At 44.5% G+C, this 12,355-nt stretch overlaps 1 pseudogene; it reads right to left on the reverse strand.

Moving 5' to 3' along the window:
• Positions 1-1,801: 1,801 nt before the first annotated feature.
• On the reverse strand, positions 1,802-5,658 carry LOC147668237 (uncharacterized; annotated as a pseudogene).
• Positions 5,659-12,355: the final 6,697 nt, after the last annotated feature.

A 12,355-nucleotide genomic window follows, 5' to 3' on the forward strand; every position in this document is an offset into this window, starting at 1 on the left:
TACCGTCATAAGGCTTACCTAAAGTCATGGCAACTGCACAGACTTTACTTTGGCCATATTTAGCTGGACTTCTTGGATTACCGGCTAAACACAACATAAATAATAATGAAAGTCTTTAAATGATGCCCTTGGACTACGGCGCTCTGGTGGGCAAGAAAGAGCCTCCCATTACCAAGGCTCGACACAACACTGCATGTGTGTTGTTGCCCTTGCATAGGTTACACGTTGCCACCAAACTAGACCTGTGCAGAATTGGATTGATTTTTTTTTTAACAAAATTGCCGATTTTGCGGGCATTTTTGCAAAAATCGCTGCATTTTTGCAAAAGTGCCGATTTCGCTGCAAACTGCGAAATCGCGAATTCCTGGAGGGTCTGTACATTGTGGTTTTTACAAAGACTTGCGCTGGATGGCGCTCTAGGACAAGGAATAGTATAATGTAGATTTTCCTAGTACTTATGACGGAAAGTCTTAATTTTATTAAAGACACGGAGGCGAGTATTATGCCTTCTTTTCTTGCTTTATTCCAAATAGCAGCAAGATAAGTAAAGAACAACAATACCCAGAAGGCACAGCAGAAGAACTACTGGCCAATGGGCTTGAACAAAACAAACAGTGTACCAATCACAGTAACGATAGTATATATGGACAGATCTGACCACGAGTAGTCCTCTTTTCTTGTGCGAGAAAGTCAGTGAGAATGCATAAACAGAGGAACAATCGCAAACAGAATGCAAAAAGACAAAATCCAAGCAAATAAATCCTGAAGGAAACCCAGAAGTGCAGGATAATGATGGGAGAAAGTCCAACGGAAGAGAGACGTTGATCCAGATGAAGGAAGACAGTCCACAGCAGCAGACGCAGTCTTAGGAGGGGCTGGTGGTAAAGCCGGAGTTCCTAAGGGTGGGAAAAAAACAGAGATAGTTAGTAATGCAGAGGTGGGATAATACTCGCCTCCATGTCTTTAATAAATTAAGACTTTCCGTCGTAAGTACTAGGGAAATCTACATTTTATGGCAAGAACGGAGGCTCCTATTATGCTTGTTCAAAGCATATTAACAACCAAAGAAGAAGCAGTAACAACAGGTTTGCAATAAAATGTTTTGAAAACAGAATCATTAGACCAATCTGCTGATTTCAGGATATCCTCCAAACGAGAGCCTGCCCAATAGGCTTTAGAGGCCATAGCACCCCTAGCGGAGTGAGCACCAAAGGCGGAAATGTCAATGTCCGCTAGGGACATAATCCAACGCACCCAACAGGCGAGCGTGGCAGCAGAAACAGGATGATGGGGTTTGCGAAAAGAAATGAGCAATTGCGAATGAGAGGAGGTCCTGAGATCAGCAGTTTTTTGTTCATAACTTTTCAGGCATTGACCAACACAGAGCTGAGGCTGAGAAGGGAAATAGGGATAAAACACAGTTTCCAAATTGGTTTTGGTACGCTTGTGAACCTGAAACAAAACACCAGAAGGCAAAAATTGTCTGGAAGACAAATCCAAAGCCTTGACATCAGAAACACGTTTGATTGATATTAAGCACAATAACATGGTAAGTTTGGCTGAAAGCATTTTGAGAGAGAGAGCATCACTGTCAGGCCATGAAATTAACAATTTAAACACCAAATTAACATCCCATAAAACGGAATACTTAGTCAACGGAGGTTTCGAGAATCGAACTCCTCGGAGAAGACAACGCACCAAAGGATGAGCACCTACTGGCTTATTGCCAATGGGACAGTGGTTCAGAGAGATAGCGGATCTGTAAAGGTTGACAGTGCGGTAAGATTTACCCGTGCTAGCTTCAGAAGCGAGAAAGTTGACAACAAAACTTAGCGGGGCTGAAAAGGGATCGACAGACCGTTCCAGACCCCAGCTTGACCATAAAGTCCAGGCTGACTTGTAAGCTCTGGAAGTGCCCGGGGCCCAAGCTTGACTGAAAAAGAGTGAAGCTTCCTGTGAAACGAGGATGTCAGAAGAGGAAGATCGGAAATTTTCCATGCTGAAAGAACCTGGGATTGGTCCAGGATCATGGCGTGGGGGAGACCCTGAGGGTCTAGGAGGAGATCTTCGCTGAAAAGAAGAAGAATCAGAAAGTCCACCGCCAGTTCCAGGAGCGAAGGAAACCAGATTTGAGCTTGCCAGAAAGGAGCCAAAAGAACCAAGGAGGTCGACTGACGTCAGACTTGAGCAAGCACCCTTTTTATCATCAGGAATGGAGGGAAAGCATAATTGAGGTGAAGGGACCAGTCCTGGAGAAAGGCATCCGTCGCCAGAGCGAGAGGATCCGGTCGCCAACTGAAGAAAGCGGGAAGTTGAGAATTGAGACGGGAAGCTAAAAGATCGATAGAGAAAGGGACCCATTTTCTGGAAAGAGAAAGAAAGACGGAGGGAAGATGCTTCCAGTCGCTTGAATCTCGAAGATAACGAGAGTACCAATCCGCAATGGCGTTCAGATTGCCCGGCAGATACTCCGCCCGAAGGGACAGTTTGTGCTGGAGACAGAATTCCCAAAGACTCTTTGCAAGTTCTGCGAGGGGTTTGGATTTTGTGCCACCGAGATGGTTTATGTAGCGGACCGCAGAAACATTGTCCATCCGAAGAAGAATCGAACAACTTGCTTTGTTTTTGGCCAGACTGCGAATTGCAAAGGAGCCTGTCAGCATCTCTAAACAGTTGATGTGCAATGATGACTCCTCTGGAGACCATGTACCTCCAGTCGAGATTGAACCACATCGGGCGCCCCAACCCGACAGGCTGGCATCTGATTCTAAGACAAGATCTGGGGCCATCGCGAAGATCGTTCTTCCGTTCCACGCATCTAAATGGTCGATCCACCGTTGAAGCTCGAGGCGTGACTCTAGGTCTAGTTGAATGAGATCCGAATACGCCAGTCCTTTGCGGAGATGTCTTATCTTCAAACGTGGGGCGATAATGCAGAGGGCCGGGAAAGATGGCTTGAATAGATGCCAAAAGAAGGCCCACTATCCTTGCAAGTGAACGAAGGGACTCTTGGGAGAGCCGGAGAACCTGACGTATCTCCGTTCGAATGGCTGTAACCTTGGATTGCGGAAGGTAAAGAGAAGCGGTGGAAGAATCTACCCGAAATCCCAGAAACTCTATACTTTGAGATGGAACTAGCATGGATTTTTCTGAGTTGATCAGAAAGCCAAGGTCGAGGAGAACAGACTGAGTCACACTGAGGTTGGCAAGAAGAGACTGTTTGTCTGTATGCATGAGTAAGATATCGTCTAGGTAAATGATCAGACGAATGCCCAGAGACCTTAGATAAGACACGACAGGTTTCACCAAGGAGCGGAAGAAAGACCGAAAAGAGGCGAACAAAAGCGGTAGGTGACACCGAGCCACTGAAATTGAAGATACTTCATGTGAGAGTAGTGAATCGGAATCGATAGATAGGCATCTTGTAGGTCCAGTCTGACCATCCAGTCGGATGGACGCAATGTGTCCCTGAGATGGATGATGGTCTCCATCTTGAAGTGACGATAAACCAAGAATTGGTTGAACCACTTGAGATTGATGACAGGACGGACCTTTCTGTTCTTTTTCCGGACCAAAAAGAGAGAGCTTAGAAAACCAGAGGGATCGAAGGGAGCTATGAGGATAGCTTGTTTGAGAAGAAGATTTTGAACTTCCTGTGAGACGAGCTGAGCTACGTCTGCGGAAAAAACCTGAAGCGGAGGAAAAATAGCCTGGAAAGGAGGAGCGTAGAATTCTATGAGGAAACCTTGGACAGAATTGAGGACCCAAGGGTCCGCTGTGAGAGTGCGTCACCTGTGAAGAAAAAGAGACAGACGTCCTCCGATTGGAGGAGAGAGGCTTACCTTGGGTATTGGCGTGGCTGTTGTTGTTACGGAAGCCTTTTTGTCCACGGCCACGGAAGCCACGACCTCGTTGGGGGTAGAATTGTGGCTTGTACTCCTGATAGCCGAAATTGGCTGCACCTCTGGAACCTTGGTTTTGATAACCGCGGCCGGAAGAACGGTTCCTGCCTCTGCCGGCCCTGCCAAAAACCCGAGGGGCGAAGACTTTCTTAATGGAGAATTGGGCTTTGTCTAATGAAGCAAAGGTAGATACATAACGGCTGAGGTCCTTGACAAGGGAATCACCAAAAAGGAGTCCATCTGCCTGGACGCAGGATCCTGCGAGGCCAGATTCGCCAACTTTGGATCTAGTTTTATTAACAGGCCCTTGCGGCGTTCATGGATAATTGCAGCGTTGGCATCGCCCAAAAGGCAAAATGATCTTTGAATCCAAAGAGAAATATCCTCAGGGTTGAGATCATACCCCTCTAGGCGGGCAGTCTCCGCCATGCCCAGCACCCGGGCCAAAGGACCAACAACATCTAGCAATTTGTCCTGACAAGTGGACCAAGCTCTGTCCATACCCTTGCGAGGATCCTTGCCAAATTTCGAAAAGAAAGTAAGGAGAGGTTGATCAATGGAAGGAGTGACAGTGATATGAGAAGGTAAAGAAGGTTTGGGACATTCAGACTTGAGTTATGTTATGTTATGTTAGTTTTGTCCTTTATAGCGCACAGCTACTCCAAAGAGTGTCCCGGCGCTTTTATTGAAACCTGTCGTAGAGTAACACAACACAGAACAAGCAAAAAATGGAACAGCAAAAATCAGAGAGAAAAGAATTACTGGGCAAAAAGCCAAGTTTTAAGGCACTTCCTAAATTTCAACAGATTAGAGGTGCTGCGTAGTGCCAGAGGCAACGTATTCCAAATCTGTGGTGCCAGCAGCCTAAAGGAACGACCCCCAATGCGGGCCCTCTTTACTCGGGGTACCACCGCAAAGAACAGTGATTCAGATCTCAACGATCGTGTCGGCTGGTAGAAGGCAATCCTCCTTTGGAGATATTTAGCTCCCGAGGCATGGAGAGCCTTATGGACCAGGGTCAAGGCCTTAAAAACTATCCGCTTCCGGATAGGCAGCCAATGGAGTGACTGCAAAAGGCGTGAAACTCTAGAACGTCTATAAAGGCCAAAAATGGCCCACGCGGCCGAGTTCTGAACGACCTGCAGACGTTGTAAAATATATTCCGGCAGAGTTTAGCTCTAACAGACTTGTCGAGAGGAAGACGTATTTTGGAGGAGATATAATCACCCACATGGGAGATGGGAAATCATTCTGTAGAATTAGGGTGTCATATAGTAGAAGTGTAAAATATAGGATTGCCCTCCGAGTCAAGCACAGGTTGGGACGCAAACGCGTCAAGTCTAGCCTTCTTTGGAGAAGGAGGATCATTAATCTGAAAGAGGTCTGCCAGATCGTCAGTGTCACCCATATCATCATCATCATCCGTATCGGGGATGGAGTCAATGACCAGCTTCTTAGGAACCTCCACATTTTTACTTTTGGATTTACTTTTGCCCACAGTCTTAAACCCCTCCATGGTAGGAGGCCTGGGAGGGACCGCGCCCTCAGTCGGATGCGAGGACAACTCGCGACTCAGCAGTGACACATTTTTTGAAATAGTAGTGGAAGGAACCAGTTTACGCTTTCTGCTTTCCCCCGCAGAATGGGCCAAAGCTTTGGTCATAAGGCTCAAGAGCGAGTTCTCCATGTGCTTAGAAACACGATTCATAGAAGCTTCCACAGCTGTCTCCACTGAGGAATTAATAAAATGACTAAGGTCATGTTTGAAAGCTTCACTTTCATCATTGTCCAGCTCAAGGGAGCTTGAAACCTACATAATGGGACGAAATGGCAGTGAGGAGAGGGTTAAATTGAAAAAGATTGGAAAAGGGGGTGTGAGCGTGAGGGAAAACACTCCCCTGGGGGCGGGGTCCGTCAAGGAAGAAGAAACGAAAGGACTGAACAAAGGGAGCCTCACAGAACAGCTTCGGCAGAAAACGCGGTAAGGCTACACTGGAGCAGAGGAAGCGCGCAGCGGGAGAAACCAACCGCTAAGAGCGCGAGGAGGGGGAAAGACAGGTCCGAAAACGGGACTGGTATTGACAGAAAACGAGCGCGAGCAGCGCTCGAAGGCACAGAATAGAAACGAGCGCAAGCGGCGCTCGAGGGGTACAAGCTCTATATTAAACAAACGAGCAATACAATGCAATAAACACTAGAAACGAGAGAGAAACAAGAAAATATGACTTAACTGACTGCGTAGCAGCAAGAAAAGAGGACTACTCGTGTTCAGATCTGTCCATATATACTATTGTTACTGTGATTGGTACACTGTTTGTTTTGTTCAATCCCATTGGCCAGTAGTTCTTCTGCTGTGTCTTCTGGGTATTGTTGTTCTTTACTTATCTTTACTTTACATAAAATTTACTATCCAACACCTTCCCTACTGTACATAGACTGGAGTTGGAATAGTAAATTATACTACTCCTAAGATCAGCACCCTCCAATGCAAGTTGTTGTAACCACTTGTGTTGTAAAAACCGTGATGTAATGTACTGCGATGTAAATGTATGCGTTGTAACGTCATACATCCTCTGTGTGTGTATGGTAATTCCCAGAATGTCTTGATTTATTCTTTATCCAACCTTTCATATATGCCTGCTGGTATATGTTTTAAGCAATACTGAAAATGGAAAATTGTAACAGGCAGAGTGAGTGTTCCATGCATAATCCATTCTGTGGCTGGTCTTTCAGCGACATTTAATGGCAATCTTTCCAGTTTTTTAATGCTCAGCACCATATAGTCTGCTCCCCTCTGTGCCAGTTTGATCTGTTTATCAGTGAGATTAAATTCTGAAAACAGTGACGTGGTGTTGATTAGACGCCAAGGCACATAGCCTGAACGTAAATTTTGTAACGTCCAGCCTAGTACCATTATAGAACGTAATTGCGAGTGACAATGTTGCAACATGACCAAGTCCTGTTTCATGATGTCTATGGCAGAGGATACTATGCTGTCCAAAGAATATATCCTGGATGACAGAGTTGTTAACCCATTGTCAACTACAGAGAGAGATTTCGCAAAGTTAATACAATCAATTTCTCGTATTCGTTCTGCAGTCTCTGTGTGCGTAATCTTCCATGCTTCATTATACGTAGCATAGATACTGGCGTATATAAAACGTTTATGATGCGGTGTTCTTGGTCCTAGCAAGAATTCTCTAAAATCAGCGCCATCTTTAAGATAAGTGTTGTTTAACATCCTTAAGTGTAGATCTATGTAGCAATTCAAGGCATAGCTTCCCTACACTGTATGTTGTTACTATTCCTGGAAGCTGTCTCTGAACATATCTTGGATCTAGCCTAGTGAATTTGAACCCCCGTGTTTTATTCAGGAATCTATCTTGACAAGTGTTTGTGTCTGTGGGCCAGATTAACCATTTTTTCCAATCTGGATTTGTTCTGTAGTGGTGCAAAATAGTATGTACGTTGACCTCCCCCTCTGAAGTGTTATTACTAACAGGTGTACATGTGGGTATGGACGGTTTGTTTAAATCTTTTATCTTGGCTAACCCAAGACAAGATGTCTGATGGACAGTGTCATTCAAAAACATTATTTTCTCTCTACTCCACAAAATACAGAGAGCACCACATCCCTTTTGCTTGAGAGGTTGCGGGGAGGAGGGGACACTATATCATACATTATGGGAATGCCCACAGATACGAGAATTCTGGAGGCAGATACTGCGCACGATCTCCCAGACGCTTAAAACTTCCGTGTTGCCTGAACCACGCAAATGCCTTTTGAACATTTGGGACCCCAATGATCTAGGTAGATATGAACTAATTTGGGCAACACTGGCCATGACGGTGGCCAAGCGGGATATTGCGCAGAAGTGGGGCGCTCCAGAACTACCCACCGCGAGCAGATGGGCTAAAAACATGGACATCCTGATGGTTACAGAAAGGGCAGTATACATCCTTCGAGCGGCGCCCCGCAAATGGAACAAGGTGTGGGCAGCGTGGAATATATATAGGGGGGAGATCTGTGACCCTTTGCCAGAGGGGGACGACCTAGAATCCGAAGGAGAGGATGAGTAGAAGATAGGAACGGGGGTATTAACCTCAGCGGACCAAATGCACAACGGTCTTTGCGCTATCCTGGCTAAGTAGCGAAGAGAGAGCTAGGAGAATTGCTGATTGGGAAAGTAGGTGAAATCACAATGGCAATGATGACACATGTTTGGGGGGGGGAAGGGTGTTTGTTCATTATATAGTAGAAAGGTAATGTTCATGTTGAACAATGCATAGCGGGGGGAAAATGTAACGAACTACACTGAATACAACTAGAACACACGGAGGCGTATTTACGGATTTTCAAAGGTTTGATACATCACAGTGTATGCTTGTGTCATGAATGCTGCCACATACGAAGAGATATATGTACGAAATGCACACCCAACCATATGACTGTACGATACTAAATGCATATTATGCCTTCATGTTAATAAAGATTTAAAAAAAAAAAAAACATTATTTTCTCTGGGATGATGAAGGCTCTAAATAAAGCTTCTACCCCCTGCACTTGCCAATCTTTTGTGCTCCAGACAGTTTTCGTCTCAATGTTGTCTTTCCAAAAGTCAAAACCTAAGGTAGACAGCTGAGCATAAAAGGCTGCAGAGTAAATTTTCTTGGTATTGTTCAGCATACTTTTCATTCCTGTCTTATTAACATTTTTAAAGTAAAATGATTGTGGATTGGAAGTATTAAACCCTGAAAAGTATGGAAATTTGCCATAAAATGTTTTTGAGCTACCCTTTGGTGGCGTAGGATAATGTTCCATTGGTTATACATTAATACATTTCTAGGTTTTGCAGATTTGTGCAAGAAATGATGACCATACTGTTGTTGAAAACTTTATTGTATAGTTAATTAAAACCATTACAAAAATAGAAATGTGATAATATGCTAAAAACACAGAAAATGTACACTAATGTGAGAATAATAAAATTTAAAAATGGAGGTTAAACCAGTGTCTTTCTAGGGTAAGGAATAACAGTTCCAAGTTCAAGATTTTGCCAATGTTCTTTGCTTTTTCTCAAAATATTCAATAAATTTGATTGATCTACAGATGAATTGCGAGTCTGTGGTACATAATGTTTGTATAATCGCAGACCTATAGGTACGTATTCCAAACTGCTTGAACTTGGCTTTTAACCAATTCCGACGTTCCTGTATGAGAGCCGGGCAGATGCAAATCAGGTGGATAAAGTCTTGTCTTGCTGCACCACATAGCCCGCACACTTCACTTTCTTGGGACTTCCACTTAGGATGCTCGGCATTAGTTGGCAGACTACCCAACCTTATATTAAGGTATTTGCGTTTGATATAAGGCGAAAAGGCCAGGTCCAGGAAGTGCGCTGGCAATAGTTTTTTGTAAGGCTGGATGGTCATCCAGGCATGTGACGGGAGACTGAAAGCTATTTTGTCGTCCAACAATGAATGTTTAATGGCTGCCTTCCTGACCACCTGTTTAAATGAAGGTACTTGAAGCTTGGATTCCCAGCCAGATTTGTTGATTCCATTGGCATTTTAAGGTACTTGGCATAGTTTGAGTTTGGACATTTAATGATGGTTTCCCACATAGCACGATGGATCATGATCTCTTGGTGCATCCAGACATTGTACCAGAATGTTATGGTCTCATACTTCCTCAGCAGCACTTGAGATTTCAGGCCAAGTTCCAGTCTTACCTGGGCCGGGGATGCTTTACTTGGTAGCGCGAAGACACGCTTAAAAATTTTCATTTGCACTTTATCCAAAATTTGTGGGCTCTTGCCATGGTGCAATAGGCTCCCGTAAGCTATCGTTGGAATTAGTTTAGCTTTCATTATTGTTAACAGTGGCGAGACCAAAGGACCTTTGAGTTCGGTGGCTAAGCTCATAAAGGCGTGCATTAGGGCCGTGCCCTTCTTTTCCATGCTGTTGAATTGTGCCTGGAAATTAAGACGCTTATCCAACAGTATCCCGAGATACTTGTAACTTCCAACTGCTTCCAATTTGACATTGTCTATTGTGAAGGTTGGTGGAGGTGTGTGGAGTCGGGTTATGACCATGGTTTTTGTTTTTGCTCTATTTATTTCTATCATGTTCTGTTTTGTGTAGCGGGTCAGCTCCTGTAGTAGCCGATGCAGGCCTATTCGAGTCTGGCTTAACAGGGCCACATCATCGGCGTAGGATAGGTGTGTTACACGAAGCGTGCCCAGCCGAGGAGGATGGGCGTTGATCAGATCAAGGCTTGATGTTAAGTCGGCCATGAATAAATTGAACAGGTGGGGAGCCAAACCACAACCTTGCTTTAACCCATCAAAGGTGTGTATCTTCCTGGTTAGCCTTTGCCCATTATTGATTTTTACCTGCATCCAGGTGTTGCTATACAGGTCGTTGATCGACATTAGGATTGACTCCGGCAGACCCTGCTTCTTCAATTTGGCCCATAACAAATTCCTATTAACACGGTCGAAGGCCGCTTTAAAGTTGACAAAACAGGTATATAGTTCCCGGTGGTTAAGTAGACTGCTTTCGCCAATCAGGCTCAGGGCCATTGCTTTAGCCATTGTACCGGTTCCACGACGAAACCCTGTCTGATTTAATGGGATCTTGCTGTTCATGTCTGACCACTGTGTTAGATCGGCTAGCACCAAGGATGCATAGTATTTTGCCTCTGCATCAATCAGGGCAATTAAGCGGTAATTTGTTGGATTTTTGCGATCTCCGCCTTTATAGATGGGGTTGATGATGGCACCTCTCCAACTTTCCGGGACCCGACCAGAGTTGCTAACTGACCGGAATAGGAGGTTGAATTTGCATGCCCAGAATTAGGGGGCCTCTTTATAGATAGCCTGCGGGATGCCGTTTGGCCCCGGAGCACTCTCTTGCTTGCCTTTCCTAATAATAGAACATATTTGGTGATCGTCAGTTGACCACATTGATTAGTCCAAACCCTCCACGCTATTGGATGTGACACTGGGACTGGAAAGAGATTTGCTTTTCTTGACCTTATGTCTTGTAGTTTCGGGTACCATTATAGTCATCATGGCCTGGAGTTCCACTGGTTTTACCGCAAATGTGTTGACTATATGTTGGACCCATACATTTTACGGGACACATGTCATGCTTGTGGGTTGTGCTGCTCTGTTGATTGAGTTTAATTGCATCCAGAACGCCCTGGAGTCTGCTTTTTTAGTATTAAGCATCAATTTGGCCCAGAAGTCATTGTATTTGTTCCTTTTTTCCATCCATACTAACTTTTTGTATTCTTTCCTAATCAACCGAACTTCTTGCCAAGTGCTTTGCTTTGTCCTTGAACCTTGTACCCATCTTCTGAGCTTTTGAAGATGTTTCTTCATGGCTAGAGTAGTTATTCAGAATTTGGTTTTGATCGTGGGACTGCTCTGTGTCCTGGCCTTGCTGCTTGATTTTGGCAATCTTTCCAGGAAGTTAGCCCAGGTCTCTGAACACAGATCATTCTCTGCCGTAACCATTTGTAATAGGTTCTTGGCGTCCAAAGCTATTTGGGGTAGTGTTTTGCTTATCCACTTAAGACCATACTGATTATAACAATACATTTGTTCATAATCTGAGGAACCTTCTAAGTATTCATGATTTGTAAATACAGCAGACATTTCTAAGTCTGACATCATATTATTAAGAGTCTCGAAGTTCCAAGCATCGGAAAAGGTACTAGATTAAACACAGCCATTCAAAGCAATCTTGAACTGGTGTGGAATATTCAACAGCTCAGACAGGCCAAACATGTCATAATCAGTTCTGTCCCAAGCTATACCCTCTGGGTCAGTGATGAACACTGACCCAGACGTGGATCTTGCTGAAGCCAACATCTTGGTCTGGCTGTTAGCAGCCAGCAACAAACATGCTTCCCTCAAAAACTTAAACTCGCTCGCCGATCTGAAGCTCAGAAATGTTTTCCCCTGACCTTAGAGCTCAAAAATTAGATCTATGTCAAAAAGAGAGGAAATGGAGACTTACGTACACTCCGGAAGAGAAATTCAGCTTCCTAGCTGCCCGCAAAGACTACAAAAAAAGCCATCATTTTAGCCAAATCCTCTTATTTCTCAGTCAGAATCAGAAATTCCAATAATAAGTTAAAGGATATCTTCACAATAGTGAACGAGCTATCCAACGCAGAAAGAACTCTACCAAAGCCTGTTGATACCCAAGACTTATGTAATTCCCTAAACAATTATTTCCTGGATAAAATTGTTAGTATCAAGGCCAGTATCCCTAGCCCCTGACCTAAGGAGGACCCCCCGGCCTTGATGCCGAACTCTCACACCCTGGACCACTTCCCATTCATAGATGCCCAGTCCTTGCAGGTTCTCCTAGCCAGGGTAAAATCTGGCTCACTCAGGGACTGCTGTCCCGCGCATATCCTAAAGGATGTCACCTATGTT

The sequence above is a fragment of the Lissotriton vulgaris genome, unplaced genomic scaffold (genome assembly GCF_964263255.1).
Source record: "Lissotriton vulgaris unplaced genomic scaffold, aLisVul1.2 SCAFFOLD_361, whole genome shotgun sequence".
In the NCBI taxonomy this organism is placed as follows: domain Eukaryota; kingdom Metazoa; phylum Chordata; class Amphibia; order Caudata; family Salamandridae; genus Lissotriton; species Lissotriton vulgaris.